The sequence below is a fragment of the Chinchilla lanigera genome, unplaced genomic scaffold, assembly GCF_000276665.1.
Source record: "Chinchilla lanigera isolate Chin_1 unplaced genomic scaffold, ChiLan1.0 scaffold00033, whole genome shotgun sequence".
Classification (NCBI taxonomy): domain Eukaryota; kingdom Metazoa; phylum Chordata; class Mammalia; order Rodentia; family Chinchillidae; genus Chinchilla; species Chinchilla lanigera.
This window is the reverse complement of record NW_004955434.1, coordinates 20,707,250-20,730,844: the sequence shown is the minus strand read 5'-3', so window position 1 is coordinate 20,730,844 and position 23,595 is coordinate 20,707,250. Positions and strand designations below refer to the sequence as shown.

At 38.7% G+C, this 23,595-nt stretch overlaps 1 long non-coding RNA gene across 1 annotated transcript in view; it reads left to right on the top strand.

Annotated features, from left to right (window-relative positions):
* The window catches only part of LOC106148974, a 46,987-nt gene extending 25,985 nt beyond the window's left edge, over positions 1-21,002 (top strand). Inside the window, exons 2-3 of the long non-coding RNA XR_001234805.1 lie at positions 19,791-19,890; positions 20,221-21,002. This is a non-coding gene — a long non-coding RNA (uncharacterized LOC106148974). The remainder of the gene's footprint in view (positions 1-19,790; positions 19,891-20,220) is intronic.
* Positions 21,003-23,595: the final 2,593 nt, after the last annotated feature.

Here is a 23,595-nt window from a genome sequence, read left to right as displayed (position 1 = left end):
TACAAGTGTCACCAGTATGTGCCAGTGCTTCAGAGGAAAAACTAAGAGAAAATAGTTTGGCCTCAGGTAAATGTATTCTTCCTTTAAAAACAATGAGAGAGCGGGGGCAGGTAGGAAGAATTAAGATGTGTTGTGCACACATGTCAACTGCCCACGGTGAGTAAGATCGTTCTGTGTCAGAAAGATGAACACAGAAAATGAAACAAAAATGTGGGAAGTGGATCTAGAGACAGTGGGGAGGAGGGAGGGAAAGGAAAGGGGATTAAGAAGAATTAAGTATATTAAGTACCTGTACCGACTCTCCAAGGTGAATGTAAACATTATACACTGCAAACCTCTGCTAATAAAAACACTTTAAAAATAAGAACAAGATTTGAAGCATAATTCTGTGCACTGTAATAGTCACAGAAATTTCTCACAGATATCTGCCCAGTACCACCACTACCACCTACACAAACATCTCATATCCCTGTCTCTAAAAAATGTAAATACATAAAGTCAGGGGAAAAGTATATCAGTATTTAAATTGTACATGTAACTTAAAGAATTTTAAATATTTACTCAGCATCTCGGGAAAATACCCAAGAAAGGAAAACATTTCTACTGAACACATAGCAAGCATTCTTAATGTCCACTCTCCCTCCACACCCAGTGCTGTCATTCTTGACGTCCTTCACGTAGATGGTAGCCGGCTCTTTGGAACTTTGTTTCTTGCCTCACAGGTATTTTTCTGAAATTTAGCTCATGTATTTCTTGGAGGGAAGAAAAATGAAATGGTGAATACATTTGTGTTATATTATTTTGTCACACATTTATAGGAATAATCTTTTGTTCCTGATAACGAAGCATGATCTTTGCATGAAAAGTAAAGTACCTTTTAGATACATATGTGTGTGAATGAAGTGGCCAAATGGAGAGGCCAGGCAGGATAGGAAATACCCAAAACGACATATTTGGAGACTGAGATGTCCATCAGAGACCAGCCTTCTTGCTTTCTCCCTTCCAGCCACCACATATGTCACTAAGTCATCTTGGCCACTCTAATCCAGTTAAGCTCCTAAAGGAGTTAAACTTTAACTGTTATCACATGAAGCGGTAGAATCACCCAGTTGATTACCTGTCAGTCCACATAACTATAAGAGGCAGTGATAACATAGGTGTTTTAAGCCACTAAGTTTTGGGGTGGTTTACTACTTAGTAATAGGCAACTGAAATACTATGGTAGCATATGCTAAATAGTAAAACGAAAAATTCACCTGCATAGCCCATGTTTATTTTCAGAAATACACACCTGGGAGTGCTTTTCCTTGTACGTGGTCCATCGCTGTTGAATAAGGGAATTTTAAAACCGTCATAGAGGCTGATCTTTAGCTGACAACTGAAGAATATTTTTCTAGTAAATTCCTCTGATTTTGTATCTCATGAAATAAACTTTAAAATTGCCTATTGCTAAAACTGTCTTGTATGCTTCACTAATGTTACATGTGGAGTAGATAAGATCAAAGCCAAGTAATGATACTGTCATACGATGGGTGGAGTAACTATTAATATCTTATTCTTCAGTATAATTCGCTATGTTTCTTATAAGTACTAGGTCTCTGGAAACGTTTAGACACTTCTATATCTTGTTCACTATGCTATTCCACACATAATCTTGATAGCCATGAAACAAGATAAAAAGGTTACTTCTTGGTATAACTCCAAATGTGAAGATTTAATCTTCATTCGATATTTTGAAAGTTCTTAAAAATCACTGCCCTTCAACACTCCTTGGTAGAAAATGATCTTGAGACACTCTCTGAGTCTTTGGTCTTCACTCATTTTTTGTCTATCCTTAGCCAAGTATTTCTAGCCTCAAAATGACAGCATAAGGCTTTGAGATCCAATCAGGGCCACTGACTCCTTACTCACCACTGTATGCTGAAAGCTGACCAGTGACTGGCACAGAGTCGAATTCTGCAAATATCTCAGTAGTAAATAAATGAAGATATCTGCTATTGGTTATTAATTTCAGAGTTTTAAAACCAGACAGAGGCTTAAAAATTATCCAATCTAGCTATCTTTGGAGCCAAAGAGAAGTAGACTAATTTCCCAAGAGCATATATTTCTAAAAAGTGTCAGTATGCAGACTCATATGTAGATTTCCTGATGCCTGGCCTGTGTCTCTCCATCCCACAGCTATAGTGTCTGCACCCCTGGTTTGGGCTGTCTCCCCAAATAGTTGGCAAGTGTAGGATATAGGGGACGTGGGGTCAGAGCTAACTGCCAGCTCAACAAATCAACAGTGAATATGGCTAACGTAAATGTGGGCTGCTATTGAAACTATTTTAAAAAGGACACAGTAACTTTTTTCTCCTCTGTGCTACGCAGATCATAAACATGGGGTAGATGTTCATTTTTAGATGAAAAACTTTGAGGATAACCAATAAACCAACAATTCCTAAAGAAAGCATAACAGCGGCTGTCTTGGAAGCACATGATCATCAGCTTCTTTAAGCAAGGATGTTTTGTCTGAGAAAGGGAATGAGAATATGGAGAGATGTCCTCAAATTATTCTGGGAAGTCAACCTGTATCGCTTGTCTACCCTTTATTTCCTGGTCACATTCAGACTTCTGTCATCACTGCTCTGCTCCTTCCAAGCTCGCCAAGACTTCTCCTCCACACTTGTCCTCAGTTGTCATCCCCTGATGTTCGTATCCTCTTTCTTGGAAATCTTTCCCCCTTTGTTCTTGTAATAATTGAAAGCGATCCTAAGTCTCTTCCTGTTCCTTCACTTTCTCATCTGTTGTATCCTCCAGCACCTCCCATCCACTAACTACTCGTGGCTCCAGGGCTCTTGTTCATGGGCAGCTTTTCTTCTCTCTGTTTTGTTATAGATATTTTTTCAGCTCTCAGTAAGACAGCCATCTCTTTTGATTTCCAATTCACATATGAAACCCTGGTTCTTACATGAGTGTATCTTGAACTTCTGGTATCCTTGTCTTAAAGTCTGGTTAGAGTGCTCTCCTTCTATCTTCCTGTGCTGAAGTCCTGTCAGCCCTTAAAAGTTGCTTTTCCTATGGACCATTGCTAACTTCTCTGAACACCTATAACTTCCCCTCTGCCAGCCCACAGAGGTCCTCCTGTGTTAGTGAGATCTAAAGTCATGGGCCTCAATGGAAGTCTTAGCTCACCACTACCCTGCTGCATGATTTGGGTAAATTACTTAAAATGATTAAAGTAAGTTGTAGGTCCTTTATGTCCAAGTGAAGGAGAGCACGGATACTTATAAAACTGTGATAATTATGAAAACTGATTTGTAAACTATAAAATGCAGAGTTTGGTAGAAGCATTAATATTAAGATTTTTTATGTTATGAGCTAGCAGAGAATGGTCACTTAAATTAATTAGTATTTCCATCTTGGCTGATTCACTTGGCTAGAAAAACACATGGACATTCCAATGTAAATAGCATTGGGATGGGGGTGTGGGAGACACGTGTCATAATTTATTGAGATATGACTCCTGGCACCTCATTTTTAAACAAAAAGCACAGCATATTATTACTTCTCTGATGGCATGTATTTTCTTCTCTCTCGTGGTTATTTGGGAAGTTGTCTTACCTTCCCTATAAGGCTGTAAAGATAACAAGTCAGGGACCCTGCCCCACTGATTATCCGGCAAAGCCAAGAACAATACTTTAAAATTGGTACGTGTAGTTTTATTCACTCAATTAAATATCCAGTTTTAGAAAAGCAGAAATCAGCTTTTTAATCCTGATAAACAGACTTTTCAGACAATTAAATATGAGTCTTGAGCACGGAGTTGGTTCTTTAGTAAATAACAAGACCTTAGCACTGGAGGCAGTCACCCAGGAGCCGGAGAAGAGAGATCTCAGATGAATTCTAAGAGTCCTTCCAACTCTGAAAATTTCTGGATTTACCACCATTATTTTTCTTATTTCTTCTACTTTACTTACAACAGCAGACATAAATGAGACATTCACTTTCCCTACCTCACAGTTGTGTGAAAGTCTTTGTGCTTGTTTTTAACATCTTGGGAACACTGTGATTCTTAAGTGTCTAAATAATAGTCTTTTTAATCATGTGTTAGAGTCATGGATGACACAAACATATTCAATCTGTTTATTTCTTAAATGAGTTCAGAAACTACTACAATCCATGGTTCAGAAAAAAAGTCTGAGTTGAATGGTCTTAAACGTCCTCATTTGCATTTCCTAGTGATCTTTCCTCATTCTCCTTTGGGGCTGGCACAAACAGGTCCCTTTTCCTTCTACGTTATTGTTGCTGCTCCTCATTTCACAGGAAAAAACAAGTCCCTTAGATGTGAATACCCTAAAACTGCTGCCACCTTCAACTTTACATCCCCTGTCCCCGTGCTTCAACTGGTCTCTCACAGGTTGATGTGTTTTTCCTCCTGGCAAAAGCAAATCTCTGCCACCTGTGTGCCAAGTCCCATCATCTGCTGTCCCCAAAGGATCTTGTTCCATTACTCCTTGCTTTTCCCCTATATTGTTATTTCTCTCCCACTGACTCTTTTCTCTATTTTCTTCATATGAGAGAGACAGAGACAAACAGACAGAGACAGAGTGAGACAAGAGAGAAAACCTTTCCTTGACTGTGCTTTTTTTTTTGTCTATTAGTCAATATTTGTCTTCCTTCCACAGCTACTTTCTAGAAAGAAATCTTCAATACAGTTAATGGCCTCACAAGCTTAGTGAGCTGCAGCTCTGACATTTAATATTATGATCATACTGAAATTTCTCCAGCTAAAGATAGAAAACTTTAGGTACCAAAATAAGTATCAAATCCAAGAGGCACTTTTCTGACTTCATTTTATGTGTATGAATCATAACCTAGTTGGCCACCATTCTCTGCGTGAAACTAACTTTCCCTTTCCTTTCCCTCACACCGTATCTTTCAGATTCTCTTCCCTCTCTCTCATAGCTTGGTATTCTCCTACTCATCCTTAAATGGTGACATTTTCTAGTGCTCTATCCTTACACCACTTGTATTTTATTCTACAAGTGATTCCTGAAAATCCTTCCTATGAACAAGGATTTAGGCAGCATTGATAAAATGACAACTAAATATAGGTAGCTCCTGCCCTAATTCCAGACACATGTACCTAATAGCCTGTTAAAACCTCACCACCTAAATGTCTCCCAGGTGTCTCCAATTGAAGGAATCAACCTGAGATCATCATCTTGCTCCTCCCTCTCACATGTCTCTTCCTTCTGCCCACACAGCACCGCATGCTCCCAAGTGGTCTGGGGCAGAAAAATTATTAGTCTGCTTAGAGATGTGCCTTTCCTCTTCTCTGCACATGAAGTGCTAAATCCTGGCACTGCTGCCCGCTGAAAGTGCCTCCTACTTGCTTCACCCCTGGGTTCATCCAGCGTTCTTCTGGACTCCCATAGCTCTCTTTTTGGTATCTCTCTATTCATATTCTTGTCTCCTCTTCAGCCCAACGCTTTGCTGCCAGAGTGAGCCTGCGAAAAGCAGTTCCGATCATATCTCTCCGACATGACACACTTGACAGTTCATCGCCTTCTACATGCAGTGTTTGTCAAATTTTAAGGTACATAGGGGTCAACTGGGGTCGCATAATATCAATTCTGATTGAGAAGTTCTGTGTTGGGGCCTGAGTTTATGCATGTTTGATGCTTTCCTTGGTGATGCTGATGCTGGGGTCCAATGAACACACATCAGTAGTAAGGTTCTATGGCTTATAGTATACCTCCCCTTCTTCTGAAGGCCTCCAAGGCCTTCTTCACTTATCCTGCAGCTGCTCCTCCACCCTTTCTCTGTCCTCAGTGCTCCCACCACACTAGATGGCTTGGGGCCAAGAAAACCGCAATGATTATCTGTTCCTCTATGCCTTTACACTTAAGGTTTCCCTAACTTGCATGCCCACGTTCAGTAGTCTATTTTTAATGCCTACTCAGCTCAGCTCTATCTTGGTAAGGCTGTTGTCCTAAGAGACCACGAGTTCCCAAAGAAAAGGGTCTGATTCTCTCATTTACAAAGTCCTAAGTTGAGTAGAGTAGCCTCACCAGAAGATCTAGTCTCCAAAGTTTGATGAATCAATAATATTTCTCTATAACACAAGCCACTTAAATAGTCAAAGTCTCCACAAACACTTTCTCCTGGAGAACATCCCAGCTAATAATCATAAAACAAAAATCTCAGTGAGATAAGTCTGGAATCTTTTTTCCTCTTGAAGTTTAAACAAAGACTAAAGTAGGAGTAGATTAGGAAAAGGTCTATAATATATATGTGTAGTACATATAGAGTTAGAGCCTATCTTATGTTTAATCAACTGGAATTTCAGCAAATTTAGCACTGATAAAAATATTTGCATATTTTTCAAATTGCTTCACCAAAATCTTTTCATTTAAATGTGCCCCTGAGTATATTACTAAATGTGTTAAATGTGTCACCCATTACAAAATGGGTAATAGTGAAGGATTAGCTAATGAGTCATTTGAAGGTCCTGCTTATTAATTTTTATAGCCTCATTGCATGGAACATAATCAACTGTTGTCAATACCTTGAGAGAAATGAGAAATGAAAACTTATTTATTATTAATGGTAAGATTTCTTATCATTTTATAATTTGCTCCTACTTATCCTTCTTTCACTGAATTTGTGAATGCTTTCAGCATTTTGCTTACTCTTCATAGACTTTGCAGACTTTAATTATACTTTTGCAGATGCCCGTTTGGCTTTACTTTCATATCTGGTCTTGACCTTAAGAGACATTTCTCTTTTACAGTTACCAAATAAATTCCTGTATTCTGTTACTCATCTTTTTTTTTCTTTTGGTTTGGCTATCAGTGAAGTGGAGGTGATTGAATGTTACATAAACATGTTTTTTCAAACTCGAACTGAAAATAGGATGTTCCATTTGTTTATGTTATGTAGACATGAAAAAATGTGAACTTTTTTCCTTTCAGTTCCAAAAAGCCCACTCCCTTCACTTACAAAACTTTATTTTTTGAACTCTGAGAGTTTGTTAGGTTTCCTGTCCTTACTCTGTTTCTAAAAAATTTAAACCTTCTTTAGCCAACTATCTAGTAAGAGATGTGCTGGCTGCCTGAGAAGGTGGATACAAAAATAAATACAGCTCTCACAACTTATAGTGAATTAGGAAAAAGAGAATGGTAGATAACAGCTTCCTAAAATGCCAAGGAGAAGGCAGTATTTGCTCTAAAGAGATGCAAGCTCAATGCTGTGTATCTGTAGAGAATATTGGGATACATTTTTTTTTTTTGCAAAAGATAATAATATATAAATTGCCTACGTTAATTTTTATGTCTACTTATGGGGAAGCCCAATTAATGCAATGGAATAGTTTCTAGAGGACAATTAATTGGGCTGTCTTCTTCTGGAACAAGAGGATGAGTCAGTCAACAAATAACTACTGTGTTTTATTCTGGACTCTATCAGAAGTCCTATTGCATACTCAGTGGTTGTGAAAATGAAATTTAATAAAGGTCAAGCATATCTACTTCTCAAGTACCTTTACCAGTGTCAACAGCAAGGAGGAAGAGAGAATTCCTCCAAATTATGCCTACTTTTCAATAATGTAGATAACAGCTGTAACTTACTTGCAGATAGTGGATGAGCTGATGAAAACCAAGATTAAGTGCGATAATGAGCCATCCCGACTTGCTTACCTACTTTCCAACATTTCTCTTGTTTTAGTTGCTGATCTTTTTCTCCTGATTAATTGAAATGTCATAGTTTCTCTTTCTCTCAGTCTGTAGCTATCACTTCAATTAAGATCATTATATTTCTAATTTATATCAAGAATCAATCTCAGTGTCCTACAGTCAGAATCAGATTCTCCTAACTCAATAAGGTAAATTTAGTATGCTTTCTTTACCCTACTGGAACTAAGTTTCATAGAGGTTACATATCTTTCCCAATACTAGAGCTGGAATTTGAATACAGGACTGTATTTTCTTATAAATTCAGGCCTAATATTTTATTAAATTTCTTGAGCAATTAAGAACATGAAAAAAGGAATACCAAAAAGGATAAAACAGTTGTAGCTACATAGAAATGTGGGACAATGAAATTGTTTTATATTCAAATAAAATTGTGACAAAAGTCTACACAATGAATGTCATGTTTTCACATGTGAATATGTAAGTGCATTCTTATAATTCTTTTTCAATAATATGAAAACACATAGAATTCTGTGCTCTTCATAAATAAGGTCACTGAAGATCAAATTTTCTACAAGTGTGACTTTAGCAAGCACCTTGCAGATGGCATGTGCTTAAACATATATGTTCTTTAGCATAAGGTATGTGCTATCAATATTATACAACATAGTTTCACCACCCTAAAAGTCTTTGTGCTTTATTGTTCAAATTTCCCTTCTTTCCCCAGACCTCTGGCAAACCCTGATCTATTTACTGTCTTTAAGGTTCATCTTTTTCCAAAATGTCAAAGAATTAGAATCCTACAACATGTAACCTTTGCAGACAAGCTTTCTCTATCTGCTCATGCACATTTTGATTCATCAGTGACTTCCCATGGCTTGACAGCTCCTTCGTTTTCATTGCCAAATAGTATTCCACTCATCTATTGAAGGAAATCTTGATTCCTTCCAGTTTGGGGTGACTACTAAATAAAATTATGTAAACGTTTGGCTGTGGGAAATGGTGTAGACATAAATTTCCAAACCGGGTAAAAAGGAATGACTGCTGCAGCATATGGTAAGACTATCTTTAATTTTACCTTTTAAAGTTAGTGTAATGTTTTGAATTCCCACTAGCAATGAGAGTTCAGTTACTCTACAACTTCCTCAGCAGTTAGTATTTCCATGTTTTTGGATTTTACTTATTCTAAAAGCTATGTCATGATATTAATTACTGTTAAATTAATAGGTGGTTAAAACCGAAATTCATTGGTTTTAATTTGCATTATCCTAACGGCAGATTATGTTGGACCTCTTTTTATATGCTTATTTTCCACATTACATCCTTCTTAATAAGATGTATTCAGAGATTTTGCCCACTTGTTTTATTATTGCTGAGTTTTAAGTGTTCTTTGTATGTTTTAGATAGAAGTTATCAGATATGTATTTTGCAAATATTTTCCCACTCTTTTGCTGTCTTTTCATTCTTGTAACTGTCTTTCATAGACCAGAAAGTTTTAATTGTGATAAAGCCCAGCTTTTCAGCTTTCTTTTCATGGATCAAGCTTTTGGTATAATATCTAATAACTCACCAACAAACACAAGGTCACATAGATGCTCTGTGTTTTAATCTAAAAGTTTTGTAGTTTTGACACTGCAGGACCTGGCAACTGACCCGGGAAGAATCCAGGCGACAGGCCCCTTCCTCCTATATCACTAGGACCAGGTGATTGAGGCAACACCACCACACAGTAGGACTCTGACTAGGTCACACACGAGGGACAGGCAGAACTAGCAGGCTGGAAAAGTCCAAAGCAACATTAACAATAGGAGCTAACAGGTGATAAATTAGGTGAACCAGCTTCATGATGTGGGACAAAGACAGGCAGAACTAGCAGGCTGGAAAATTCCAAAGCAACATTAACAATAGGAGCTAACAGGTGATAAATTAGGTGAACCAGCTTCACGATGTTGGACAAAGACACATGGAATAGAAGCAGGTGATGGGGATGCCCCTTTTCTATTTTAAATTAATTAAGTAATTTTTATCTTTCTTTTCTCTTTCCCTATTTTTTATATTTTTTTCTCTTTTAAATAGCTGGGGAGAACTTCAGCCACAGAACAGTAATCCCATCCCCCAAAGCCAGAGACCAAGTTCAGATAATCCTTTGTTTACTCCTTCACTCTTTCCTTTCAGCCCTCTTCTCTAGTTTCCCAAAGTTTACATGATCATGAACATCCTTTGTCCTCCAGCTTCTACTTCCGTTTGAGTTATCTTTGTTTTACCCACTACCCTTCTTAAAATTCCTTACTGCAAATTAAAACCACTCCATCAAGGGGAGATATTTTGTATACAAGCTCTCAATTTATGATAGGTTCTGTTATATAACTAGATTTTGCTCCTATGGTTTAAGGTACAAAACTAATAGTTAGCACAGTTTGTCAGTTTCTAAACTGTGCTTGATACTACTGTTATTGCTGATTATGCTACTTTTGCTAGGATGTCATATCTGTTGTATTCAGTTATTCTTTCTTCTGTAACAATACTGGGAAGCTCTGGGGTAATAACCTTACCACAGCTCTACATGAAAGATAGGGGACTGAGTCAGACAGATACCAACATCACACTCTTAATTAATTGTGAAGGTAGAACCTTGGGACAGACACAAACCAAGAACATCCCACACACAGAAGACATCCCTGAAGAACAGACTTTTCATAGAGAGACCTTGATACTAGTGATATAGCTACCTACTACAAAAACTTACAATGATCAACACAGAAAACAAAATTAAGCAAAATGTCCACCCAGAGCAAGTCCAGGAGACATGGAGATAGAGGAAAATGGAAGATAGACATCTGAAATTTCTGAAATGATAGCAACTGAAGTAAAGGACAAAATGAATGAGGCTATAGAGGAAACCAAATCAGAAATAATCTCTCAGGTAAAAAAAAATAAGTGACAACCATCATGAAGGAGTCGCTTAGCAAACCTATAGTAGCTATAGATAAAAAGTAGAAGAGCATAGGAAAATGATGGAATGCTGAATAAATAATATAGGAAAGAAATAGAATGCATGAAACAGATTCAAAGAGATATCCAAGAAATTAAAAATTTCACTGAAAGCTGGCAAAACTGCTTGAACAAAAGTGAAGATAGACTTTCAGATCTTAAAGACAGGATTGTGACTACTGATCATGACAGGAAAGATTTCTTTAAAATAACAAGGAACAAAGAAATAACAATTCAACAGCTGCAAGAAGATGAAAAGAAAAACAATATAAGACTGATAAGTGTCAATGAAAAAGCAGGAGTCAACACAAATGGCATAAAAAGACTATTTGCAGAAGAAAAAGCAAAAAATTTCCCAAGTAAGGGAACAGAATCTGACATACAAATAAGTGAGCCATATAGAAATCCAATGAGTCATGACCAAAATAAATCTACACTCAGACATTTAATAATCAAGATCCCAGAAATTTAACACAAAGGCAGAACATTAAAAGTTTTTAGAGAAAATAAACAGATCACTTATAAAAGAAAGCCTATCAGAATCAAGGCAGACTTCTCAACACAAACCCTCAAGTCAAGAAGAGCTTGGGGTGAAGTATTTCTTTGTTTGTTTGTTTTTGGTTTTTGGTTTTTCTTCTGGTACCAGGAATTGAACTTATGACCTTGCACTTGCCAGGCAGGCACTTTGCCACTGAGCTAAATCCCCAGCCCCTGGAGTGAAGTATTTCAAGTCCTGAAAGAAAACAACTTCCAACCCAGATTGATGTACCCTGCAAAACTTCCTTTCAAAATTAATGGAGAAATAAGATACTTTCATGACAAAGAACAATTGAAGAAATTCATAAGCAAATAACCAGCATTACAAAGAGTACTAAAATATATTCTAGAAAGAAATAAAATGACCGGAATTCAAAGAACAACAACAGAAGGAATACACTAAGCAGAGCAAGCAATTAAAAAGAGGGGGAAAGGAGGGAACCAACAGCAGAAAACTAACATCACAAACACAAGCCAATACATATCAGTTATTACCATCAATATAAATGGCTTCAACTCATCAATCAAAAGAAAGAGGCAGAATAGATCAAGAAACAAGACCCAACAATATGCTGTACAAGAAACACATTCAACTCCAAAAAATTTATAGACTAAGAGTGAAAGGATAGAGAACAATACTCCATGCAATAGGAACCCAGAAAACAGCAAGGGTAGTTATTTTGTGTGCAATATGAACTTCAAATCAAGAATGATCAAAAGAGATAAAACAAAGTCACTACCTAATTTTTAGTGGGAAATTCAAAAGGGAGAGATAACAACCATAAATATATATGCACCAAATAAGGGAGCACCCAACCCTATAAGACAAATACTAATAGACATGAAAAATCAAATAAGCAATAACACAATTGCAACAGGGGACCTTAATAATCCATTGTCACAAAGAGATAGATGAAGTAGACAAAATTAGCAAAGAAATAACAGAACTGAACCAAACCTGTGAACAAATAAACTTTGTAGACATTTACAGAGTGTTCCACCCAACATCAGAATACACATTCTTCTCAGCTGCACATGGGACATTCCATAAAATAGATCATATTCAAGCCCATGGAACATGCTCAAGTAAATGCAAAGGAACTGAAACTATCTCATGCATAGTATCTGACCATAGTGCGATGAAATTGGAAATGAAACTGCAAAAACTGCATAAACACATAGAACTTAAGTAATACCCTCCTGAACAACCAATGGGTCACAGATGAAATTTTAAAAATTAGAAAATATCTACAATCTTATGAAAATGAAAATACAACTTACTGGAATGTGTAGGACTCAATGAAAGCAGTCCTCAGAGGGAAATTTATAGTGGTGAATTCTCACATCAGGAAAACAGAATAAGCACAAATAAACAACCTAATGCACCTCAAGCTTCTAGAAAAAAAGAGCAATCAAGCCCAAAGCCCAAAGAATGGAGGAAATTATAAATGTCAGAACAGAAATTATTGCAATTGAGACCAAGAAAACATACAAAGAATTAATGAATCAAAGAGTTGGTTCTTTGAAAGAATAAATAAAATTAATAAACCCCTAGCCAACCTTATAAAAAAAAGAAAGAAAAGACTCAAATTCATGTAATGAGGAAGGAAATGGGTGAAATCACTACAGATTGTGTGGAACTTCAGAAGATTATCAGTATCTACTTCGAAAATGTTTACTTACCAAGGATGGAACACACAGAAGAAATGGGAAGATTCCTAGATATGTGTGAATTACTAAAGCTGAATCAAGAAGTTATGAAACTTCTGAATAACCCAATATCAGTTAGTGAAATTGAAAATGAAATTTAAAAGTTACCAACAAAAAAAGCACAGGTCCTGATGGATTCACTGCTGAATTCTATAAGAAACTTGGAGAATATTTAATGCCAATACTCCTCAAACTCTTATAATGAAATTGAAAGGGAAGCAATACTCCCTAACTCCTTCCTGGAGACAAGTAATACCCCAATACCAAAAACCAGAAAAAGACCCAAACATAAAAGAGAACTACAGGCCAATCTCCCTCATAAACATAGATGAAAAAATCCTCAAAAAAGATACTAGCAAACAGAGTGCAGCAAATCATCATAAAGATTATATACCATGACCGAGTGGGACTTATCCCAGGAATAGAGGGATAGTTCAACATATGCAAATCAATAAATATAATACATCCTATCAATAGAACCAAAGACAAAAATACCATGATTATCTCAATGGATGCAGAAAAAGCTTTTGATAAACTCCAACACTCATTCATCATAAGCACCCTACAGAAAATCAGAATAGTTGGTCTTTATCTCAATCTGATAAAAGCCATCTTTGACAAACCAATAGCCAACATCATACTAAATGGACAAAAAGTTAAAGATTTCACTCTAAAATCAGGAACAAGACAAGGATGTTCACTGCCATCACTCCTATTTAATATAGTTCTAGAAACATTAGCCAGAGCAGTTAGACAAGAAAAAGAAATAAAAGGAATAAGGATAGGAAAGGAAGAAGTTAAATTATCATTATTTGCAGATGACATGATATTCTACCTAGAAGATCCCAATAACTCCACCAAAATCTTTTAAATTTAATATTCAAATTCAATAGCATAGCTGGATACAAAGTCACACACAAAAATCCATAGCATTCTTGTAGACAAATAAAATATTCACTGAGAGAGAAGTTAGGGAAGCAACACCTTTCACAATAGTATCCAAAAAAATTAAATACATATGAATCAATATAACAAAGGAAGTAAAAGATCTATATATTAAAAATTCTACTACTATGATATAGGAGATTGAAGAGGACATCAGGTAGAGAGATAGCCCTTGCTCATGGATAGGAAGAACCAACATAGTGAAAATGGCCATACTCCCAAAATTGTTATGCAGATTTAAAGAAATCACAATCAAAGTACCATTATCATACTTCACATAACTAGAGAAAACATTCCTAAATTTTACTTGGAAACAGAAGAGGTCTAGAATAGCAAAAGCAATTCGGGGCAACAAAGGCAGGGCAGGATGCATCACAATCCTTCACTTCCAGCTAAACTACAAAGCTACTGTGATAAAATCAGCATGGTACTGGCGAATAGATCTGAGGATCAATGGAGCAGATTAGAAGACACAGACTCAACCTAAAACACACTCAGTCACCTTATCTTTGACAAAGGTTCAACACATGTTCAGTGGAAGAAAGAGAAGCTCTCTAATAAATAGTGCTGGAAAAACTAGCTCTCCACATGCTAAAGACTAAAACTAGACCCATGTCTATCACCAGGTGCTTAACTAGAGTCAGAATGGATCAAAGATCTAAATATTAAAACAGAAACACTAAATCTACTGAAAGAGAAAGTAGGTAGGAATCTTGAAGACAGAAGTGTAAGCAGACTTCATGAACAAAACCAAGCTAGACGGGAAATACTACAAAGAATCAACCACTAGGATCTCATCTTATTAAAAAGTTTGCACATCAAAAGAAATCACCCACAGAGTGAAAAGACATCCCACAGAGTAGAAAAAATTTTAGCCACTTGTCTCTCAGATAAAGGATTTTGATTTAGAACAAATAAAAAATTGAAAAACTCAGATCCCCCAAATTCAAAGACCCAGTCTAAAAATGGGCATCTGACATACTTCTTAGATGAAGAAATACAAATGGCAAATAAATATATGAAAAAATGTTTAATATCACTGGTAATTTGAGAGATGCAAATCAAAACAATACAGAAATTCCATTTCACTCCAGAAGGAATTGCTATCATCAAGAAATCAAACAATAACAAATCTAGAGGGGCTGGGGGGAAAAAGGAACCCTACTCCACTGTTGGTGGGAATGCAGACTAGTGCAACCACCATAGAAACCAGTATGGAGTTTCTTCAAAAAGCTAGAATTAGAGGTCTCATTTTACCATCTGTTCCCCTTCTGGTTGTTCTCTCAGAAAAATTAAAAACATCGTACCACAGAAATGTATGTGCACCCATATTTATAGCAGCACAATTTGTCATAGCTAAATCTTGGAAACACCCTAAATGCCCATCAACTGAAGAATGGATAAAAAGATGTGGTATTTTTATACATTTATAATTTTTATACATTACTCAGCCATAATGAAAGATAAACTTGAGACTTTTATAGGTAAATGGATGCAACTCAAGGCTATACTCATAGGTGAAATTAGTCAGACTCACATGTGTAAACATCATATTATCTCCCTGGTGTGAGAAACTGAAAGAGTAAATAAGGTCTAAAATGTGCAATAGATAGTGAGATGGGAAGAAATTGTTTAACTGTAAGAAGGAAGTATGAGGGAAAGGGAAAAGGCAGGGAAGTAAAGGGGAGAAAAATGCAACTTAGCTATATTATTAGTATCTCTTAGTTCATTGAAAAGGAAGGTTTGTGCTGATATCAGTTGCAGAATTTTTAGGCCCATATCTTATACTCTGAGTAACTCCTTTAAGATGACTATATGCAATACATTAACTATTGTTTTTCTGTGAATATTTTTGTTATGAACTTGCTTTATATTTTTTCCATAAAATAAAAAAATAAAAACAAATGTTTTGTTGTTTTACATTTTACAATTAGGTCTGTGATCTACCTTCAAGTTAATGTTTGTGAATGGTGGGTGGTCTATTTCCAAGTTCATCTTATTGTGTATGGATTTCCAATTGTTCTGACACTGTTCAATGTAAATATCAGTATGTAGGGACAGGAGTCCATAGACAAAAAATAAAATACAGGCCTCCTTAGGTCTTCTAGCTAAGTCTGACTAGAAGGTGTTAGAAACAAACTTTACTAGAGAGAGTCCCTTGGGAAGCAAGTCAAAGACAGTGGTAGAAAAAGAAAAAAAAAAAAAAGAAGAAAAAATAAACAGATAAAGAAATGCACCAAATGGCCTTGGTACTTCCACCGAGACCAGAAAAAGAGCTGTCAGGAAGACACAGACAGAAAGCCAGGTGCGCAGAGGAATAAGCTGCCCCTGCCTCCAATAAAATCCAGGGAAAGCAAGGTGGGGGCTGAGTGACTTCCAGGCAATGTGTACTCACACCTGTGCACCAACATATTCATTTATACACATGTGGATTCGCTCTAGAGTCACTAAATTAGCCACTCTAGGGTCACTGTAGAGAACAACAGATACCCACATGTGCTCTTACTAACTCTCAGCTAATGATAAACAAAATAGGCCCTTCCCAACTAGCTGCCTACCACAAAGATAAAGCCTTAAAAGTTACATGAAAGACAAGTAAACAAACAGACAGAAAGAAGCTGCACACAGGACATCGAAAGAAATAAAGTCCCGCAGAAGTGTCTGGAAGCCAATTCAATTATTGCAAGCTCTAGGTGGAAAGGGAAGTTTCCCACCCACCCCCCTCATAAAAACAGCTGAGAATGAGGCCATGTCCTCCATCTTTCTGTAGCTCCATACTTGATTCTTTCTTATCAGGGTAGCTATCTATCTTCTCCTTTCTCCCTCCTTTTCCTCCTTACACATAAAGTGTCTTCCTTCGGTTAAACTCTGTCCCTCTAATTTATTATAGGGGCTGAGTTACGATCCCATCGGGCTGCTCAGACAGCACAGCAGCAGTGCTCATTCCCATTCCTCTTCAGCTTTCAGAGTCTTCTGTTTTCAATAGTCTGCTTTTAACATAAAAATATACCTGATAGCTGTGTTGCCTCTTTGGCAGAACTTCCAGGTTGTACATAAGTGATAGAGCCCAGCAGGCCCTTGGGTAGAAGGAGGCCCCGGCACGGCTGCACTCCTAGCAGCAGCTCTTATGCAGCCTGTGCTTGGACATGTCTATCATCTGTGAGTCTGCCTTTTCAAGAGGCAGCTGCTGACCTCCTGAGGGCTCCAAATCTCAGGGAAAAATATCTTCATTAGGGCTGAGTCATCATCATAGCTGATTTCTCTATAATCACAGTATTTAGACCCTCCGGCTCTGTTTTAAACACAGAGCAATACCCTGCCTTGGTGTCTCTGAAGGAGTACTTACTGTTCTGGAGAGTTTTGGGGTACCAATCTGAGCAGGATGACTCTGTAGAGGGTGTTTGATTCCTAAAGTCTTCACTCTCTCATTTAAGGTAACATTTTAAAATTCTCTGCTTTTAAATAGCTAATATATTTGCAAACACTGGTTTTAGTTAGTTAAAAATAAAAATAATGGGAAAGCACATGTGTAGTAAGAAGTGAAGGAAGGAAGAAAAGGACACTGAAATAAGAGCGGGAGGGTCTAAATACCTTATTTCGTGAACATGTAAGTTCAGCTATAAAGAGCCATTCAATATTATGATGTGCTAAGTGACTTTCACTGCCTTCACAGAAATATCACTCTCAAAATTCCTTGTTGTTCTGGTGAGGTGTGACCCTCAAAATCAGAAGAGAATTCTATCATTCCTCTGTTCTACAGATAATAAGAAATGCCACAAAAACACAGATCCAAACTGCACTCTTTCCCAAGGGAATGCTGTGCTCAGTTGTTAAACTCTCCCACCAGAGATCTTTTGAAAGTCTTGAAACATTTCATCTCCCTGCAACCCTGATTTCCTACAGAAACAAAATTAATTGTTTCCTCAATAGCAGTTCCCTCACTCCTTTTAAAACTCCGTGAAGGAAATGTGGCTTTGTGCAAATTATTTTCATTCCTCTGCCATGTATAAAGAAAGTGTCTGTTTCATGTACTCATTGAAAGAATTATTTAAGCTCCAGTAGAGCCCTTCATTATTGCTGAGGATGAAAGAAACAAAAGGTGATTTGCACTTGAGATTTGCAGTATGAAGTGTCTGTGAAGCAAAACCAGCAGCGAACCTCACGCTGAGCAGACGGCAGGCAGCATGGGGAGCTCTCCATAAAGCACGCACATGCCTGCCCTTGACCCATGGAGCTTGAAGAGGGAGGACACCGATGCGGATGTGACTCCATCTGGCAGAATGGACAAAACACACAGCAGCTCTGAGGTCTGCTGCTAAGGAATGTTGCTCACCTCCAAACCTCCAATCAACTGCCATGAAACGTAGAGTTAAGTAGAAGTTAGTGACTGGAAAGCAGACACACTCCAGATAGAGAGGCTGCAAGCCCACTTTCTGAAATCCTTCAGCTACGGCCTGTTGACCTGAGCTCACGAGTAAGTGCTAAGTGAAGGACGAGGAAGTTGATCCAGAGGCCACACAGGGTTTCTCACAGCACACCCTTCATGAGGAATGTGCGAGTCCAGAGTCTTAAGCTAACATACGTGCCCTGTGGAGGGTTAGGTGAGCAGATAGTAAACTAACCCTCCAACTGCAAGTTTATTAAACATCAATCAATGCTACTTCTCCATGCTCTGTGCTGCCCAATCAAGGTTGGAAAGAAACTGCTACCTACAGATCTTGTCAGCCTCCTCACAGCTAATACGTAGAGTACTACAGGCTCCCAAAGCCTAGACTAGCACTTCCTATACACAAGCTCATTTAATCTTCAAAACCATCTAGGAAGTATACATGGGTCACTCGGTTTTACTTACTAAAAATTTGATTCTCAGAATGATTGAGAATTTGAACTCAAGCCCATTTCATTCCAAAGATTGGGAGCTTTTAACACCGTTACTTTATGCACACGGCACAGACACATGGCCTGAGTGACTTGGTGAGAAGTGGCATTGTTGTAGCCCCATTGCGCTTTCATGTTGAAGGCCATTCTCCTCTTCAAAGAGCTCAAAGGATGTGGCAAGTAAGTGCGTGGAGTCTATGGCTTTGCTTTCAATCTTCGTTCTGCCTCTTGCTAGCTGTGCAGCTCGGGCAAGCTACCTAACGGCTTTGTGTCTCAGTTTCCTCAGCTGCACCTACTTCATAAATTATTACGAGGATGAAAAGGATATTAAACGTCAAGCAGTGGAGGAGCGTTTAGCCTGTGGAAGGCGTTCAGTTAGTGTTTACTAATTTTGGATACTGGTAAGAGTAAGCCGAAGAAGGGCTTTTTCTTAAGAAAGCACAGAAAATTATTTCTCACTCCTACAGTTTCATGAGTGACGAGCCTAATGCTTCACAGTAAACACAGACTTTAGAGAGAAAATGGGAAAGGGCCAGTGCAAGCTTAGCTCTGTCCTGTTGTTGTTCAGGCCTAATGGTTTTGAGCTGTGCTTACGGACAGACCCATATCAGTTTGAAGTCAGTCGTCTTGCCAATTGTTTTACGTTGTTAAAACATCTCTTAGTCAAGACTTATTTTCCATGAGGTAGGGAAGAGTTCCTGAGAACAAGAGGTTAAGTAACTTACTCAGAGGTTAAATCCATAGTTAGACTAAACATAACCCAAAATTCCCAATTCTCAATCTGCCCTCTTCCACATGAGGCATACTCTACTGCTGACTCCAGTCCTGGGGAGGTTTGAGAGCAGTCACTCACCCTTCCAATCATGAGGAAAAACTAAAACACCCACAAAAAAATATACTGTTGCTTGAGAATCAGGATGAGCTGAAGAAATTCATACCAGTTTGTGAATTATCTTTTTTAAATATAATCAAGATAAATATCAAGGTGGCTTAACAAACATCACCAATTTGACTTTCTAACACAGTTCTTGGCTTTTCTCCTTTCTCCACCAGTTATGATTAAGAATTCGTGGGTAGTACCATGCTTGAAGAGCCAACTACTTCTCAAGGTTATATGAAGAACTATAGGAAAGCTAGCTGGATTGCACCACTGGTGAGTAATTCTGATCTTGAAATGGGTGCTTGGGCCAGCAGAAAGTGAGGCAGGAATGAACTACAGTGTTGTACCAGGATGAGGGCTAAATAATGAAGATAAAAGGGGGAAGAACAGCAATTCACATGCAAGAGGGATTTTTTAAGTTTTTTGAAAGATTACATATACAGGGCCTGGAGACATAGACCAGTGGAATAAGCGCCTGCTCAGCAACTGCAAGGTTCTGAGTTCGATTCCCAGGGGAGAAAATTACATATTATTATGCAAAGGAGAACCTGGCTTAATTTCATTGTTCCTTACTCTATTGACTTTTTCTTTGATATTTGTTAGCAAAGACAAAGGAGCTAGAAGGAAAATCAATGAAGAAAGGAACACAAGCAATGGTTAGCATTCACTGTCGCAGTATATCCAGTAATTCTGTGGATGGGGCAGAGAACCACAGAAGCAATAGTCTTCTCCAGAATCATTCCATAATTTAACAAGAGAAGACATAATAAGCAAGAGAAAGAGCATGAGGACCCTTGGAGCCCGTGGCTGTAGCGGCATAGGAACATTCTTCAGTACCCTCCAACATCCAAGGGGAGTTACTGCAAGGAAAAGGAACAAGAATCTCACTGAATTTGCCTCCATGTCAGAGCCATGCCAGGAGCTATAGATGCAAAGTTTCAATGAAACCCGGCCTCAGCCCTAGGAAGTACTGTTACCCACCTGTCTCAGTGAGACAACGTCTACTTTCAAAGGTTAAATCTCTTGACTCTGGATACATGTCATTTGTGGGGATGGAGGATCTGACCAATTTCTTGATTCTGAAATGGGAAATTTTTTCGCAGTATTAGCTGCTGGTCAGGATCAAGGCAGATGTCTGATCCGTAGGAAATGCTGCAGAGCAGCTGTTGTGAGGCACTTGCTTACAGAGGCATTCTCCAGGAGTACTGTTCTAGCCAAGTCAGAGGGATCTCCATGAAGGGCAGGCCACCAACCTGGAGAGGGAAGGCCACTTAGAGGCAGTGCTGGCCGCGCCTGTGCAGCGTGCTGCTGGATGCCGCTGTGCTTCCTCGAGCTGCTGCTTGGATTTCAGTGAGATTTCTTTCATTGCCCTGTGGACCTGGCACTTATGTCAACAGCTTTGACCTCAGGGCCAATGACTCTGTGCCCATCAAAGCCTGGGGTGCCGGGTACTGGACAGTACATTGATGGAGTCCAGAGCTCTTTCTCAGAGACTTTTTCCCAGCCTGCGGTGCCCTGAGCTGAAAAGGTGTTGTTGCTCTGGACAGCCATATCCCCTTGTACCTGCTGAGAAATCCAAACCACTTTCTTCTGAGCTCAGCACTGTTGAGCTGGGGTTCATAAAGTAGAATGTGTCCAGAAGTGAACTATGTGCAGGCAGGACTCTGCTCTGGCTAATTCACGCACCCAGCACCCGGTCTACTGTTTAGCACAGAACAATTACTTAATAAAAAAAACTTTAACTGAGTAAAATTTGTGAATTTCTAAATAAAACGGCATTCCAGTTCCAAAGTATTGAGTCACCTAGTAGATTTAAGTGAGTAAGAAGCCACTCTTGTTCACTTGTTTTTTCAGAGCTCACCATATACTATGTGGGCACAAAAATGAATAGATGAATGGAATTTTACACAGAATTATGCCTCCTTTTGATTGGGATCCAAATGGGCTGATTTGGTGAAGCTGTCTTACCTTAAGTACTCTGGGACCTGTATTTCCATTATTGTGTCTTTTGATAATTTTTTAATGATGTGCAGAAAGTAGTTAACATTTCAGGATAGAGATTCTTGTCCTTTAAAAGCCCTGCTTCCTACGTTAGCCTTCGACTGGCATTTGGATTGGATTCCATTAGATTTTAGAAATGTTCCCACCATTCTCAGAAGTATATTAGCGACTGGCTGTGCCTCAACTGTTCGTACAAACAGTGGAGCTTATGATGAACAACTGCTTCCCCTCTGGGAGTCTGGACCACGGGACATATAAAGCAGAGGGTGCCTACGTGACCAGCCTGCAATAACGTGCTGAGTCTCCCAGTGAAATGCACTTCACACGTGTTTTCTCAGCTTATTGTGGGAGGAATTCAGCTCACCTGTGTTGACTCAGGTGGGAGAAGGGACTCCTAGACGCTGGCTTGTAGCGTCCTCAGGGCTTTGTCCCATGCACCTGCCCTTTTGTTGGTTTTGCTTTGTACCAGAGCATGAGGACAACTGCTTGCTGAGCCCCCTGAATTGTACCAAACCACTGAACCTAAGGGTGGCATCGGGATTATCAACATGGAGGGTAAAGAAAAGCATGGGCTTAAAAAAATCTCAGCAATGTTTCCTGCCTCAACTGCATTACTTTGTTTTCTTTGTATTTTGGTCAGTTTTGTTTGAGCCTAACTCCCTTAAAAGTAGGCTGGGATTTAATATGCTTCGCATGGGTCAGTGCAATGCCTTACACATAAAATAGGTCTGGTAAGCAGTGGGTACGTTAAAGAATGAGTGTAACTTAGGTATTTTTCTCAATTACAATGCCTAGTTCAAAGGATTAAGTACATTCATTGGACATGTTTGAATGTGAGATCATTAGCCTCTTCCAAACTTTCAAAACCTAAAAACATGAATCTTTAGAGACAGAGGGAGGTACATCCAGGTTTTGGTGATTGGCTGAACATCCCAAGAAATCAATGAGGAGCTGTAGTTTAATTCAGAAGCAGGACTATAACATACATTTTTGAAATTTTCTAATGTAAAACTCAAACTTTCGAAGCCAGTGTTAGTGAGACAAATGTTGTGATTTCACATCTATATCTTGTTCTGACTCATAAAGTCTATAAGATTAAAATGTAGTCCACATAGAAATTACATCGGATAGCTATATTTGTCATTTTGTATAAAGGTATTGTAACTTGTCATGCATTCAGTTTCTATTAATTCATGACTTTCTGACTACTTAAAAATTGGACAGAACTTGTTTCCTTGGGATAATTCTCATCTAGATGGATTAAAAGCTGAATTTTCAAGAGGCTTATCAAAACAGTTGGTAGACCTTTTCTTTAAATATTTTTCCTCATCAAATTGGGAAGTTTCCATCTATCATGAATTATGTCATCAGTTTTACTTAACAGCATGGAGAATCTTGTAGAGCTAGGTGTATGTGCTCTCTGTGCACCTTACTGTCATGGGAGGAGAGAAGAAAATTTAATACTAATTTAAGGACTGTCTATGCCTCCCTAACATTGAACATGGAAACTGGATTGGCAAAAAATTGTCCTTCCAGAGGTCCCCCAGCGCATGGGGAGCCTCGGGCGGGGAGTGCCGGTCTTTGGACTGGTGGCTCACTCCCGGCCTCGTAGTTCCCCGGAAGGAGGGCTTCCGGCGCACAGGGAGCCACAGGTGGGGAGTGCCGGTCTTCTGGCTGGCTAGCTTTCTGCCTCGTAGGCCCCCGGAGGGAGGGCCCCCAGCACATGGGGAGCCATGCGGCAGCGAGCGCTGTTGCGTGCCGGCCCTTAGGCCGGCCACCGCCACTCAACTGAGATCTATCATGACACAGAGAAACAGTGACACAATTGGCCCACCATGCACCGACTGCAGTTGCCCACCCACGGATGTGTGTGAATCATTGAAACTTTGAACAACCCTTGGGAATACATTTCACACAATGGGCCACTCTTGCTCCTGCCATTGAGAACCAGAAAGGTCCAGAGCCAGCAGAGGAGCA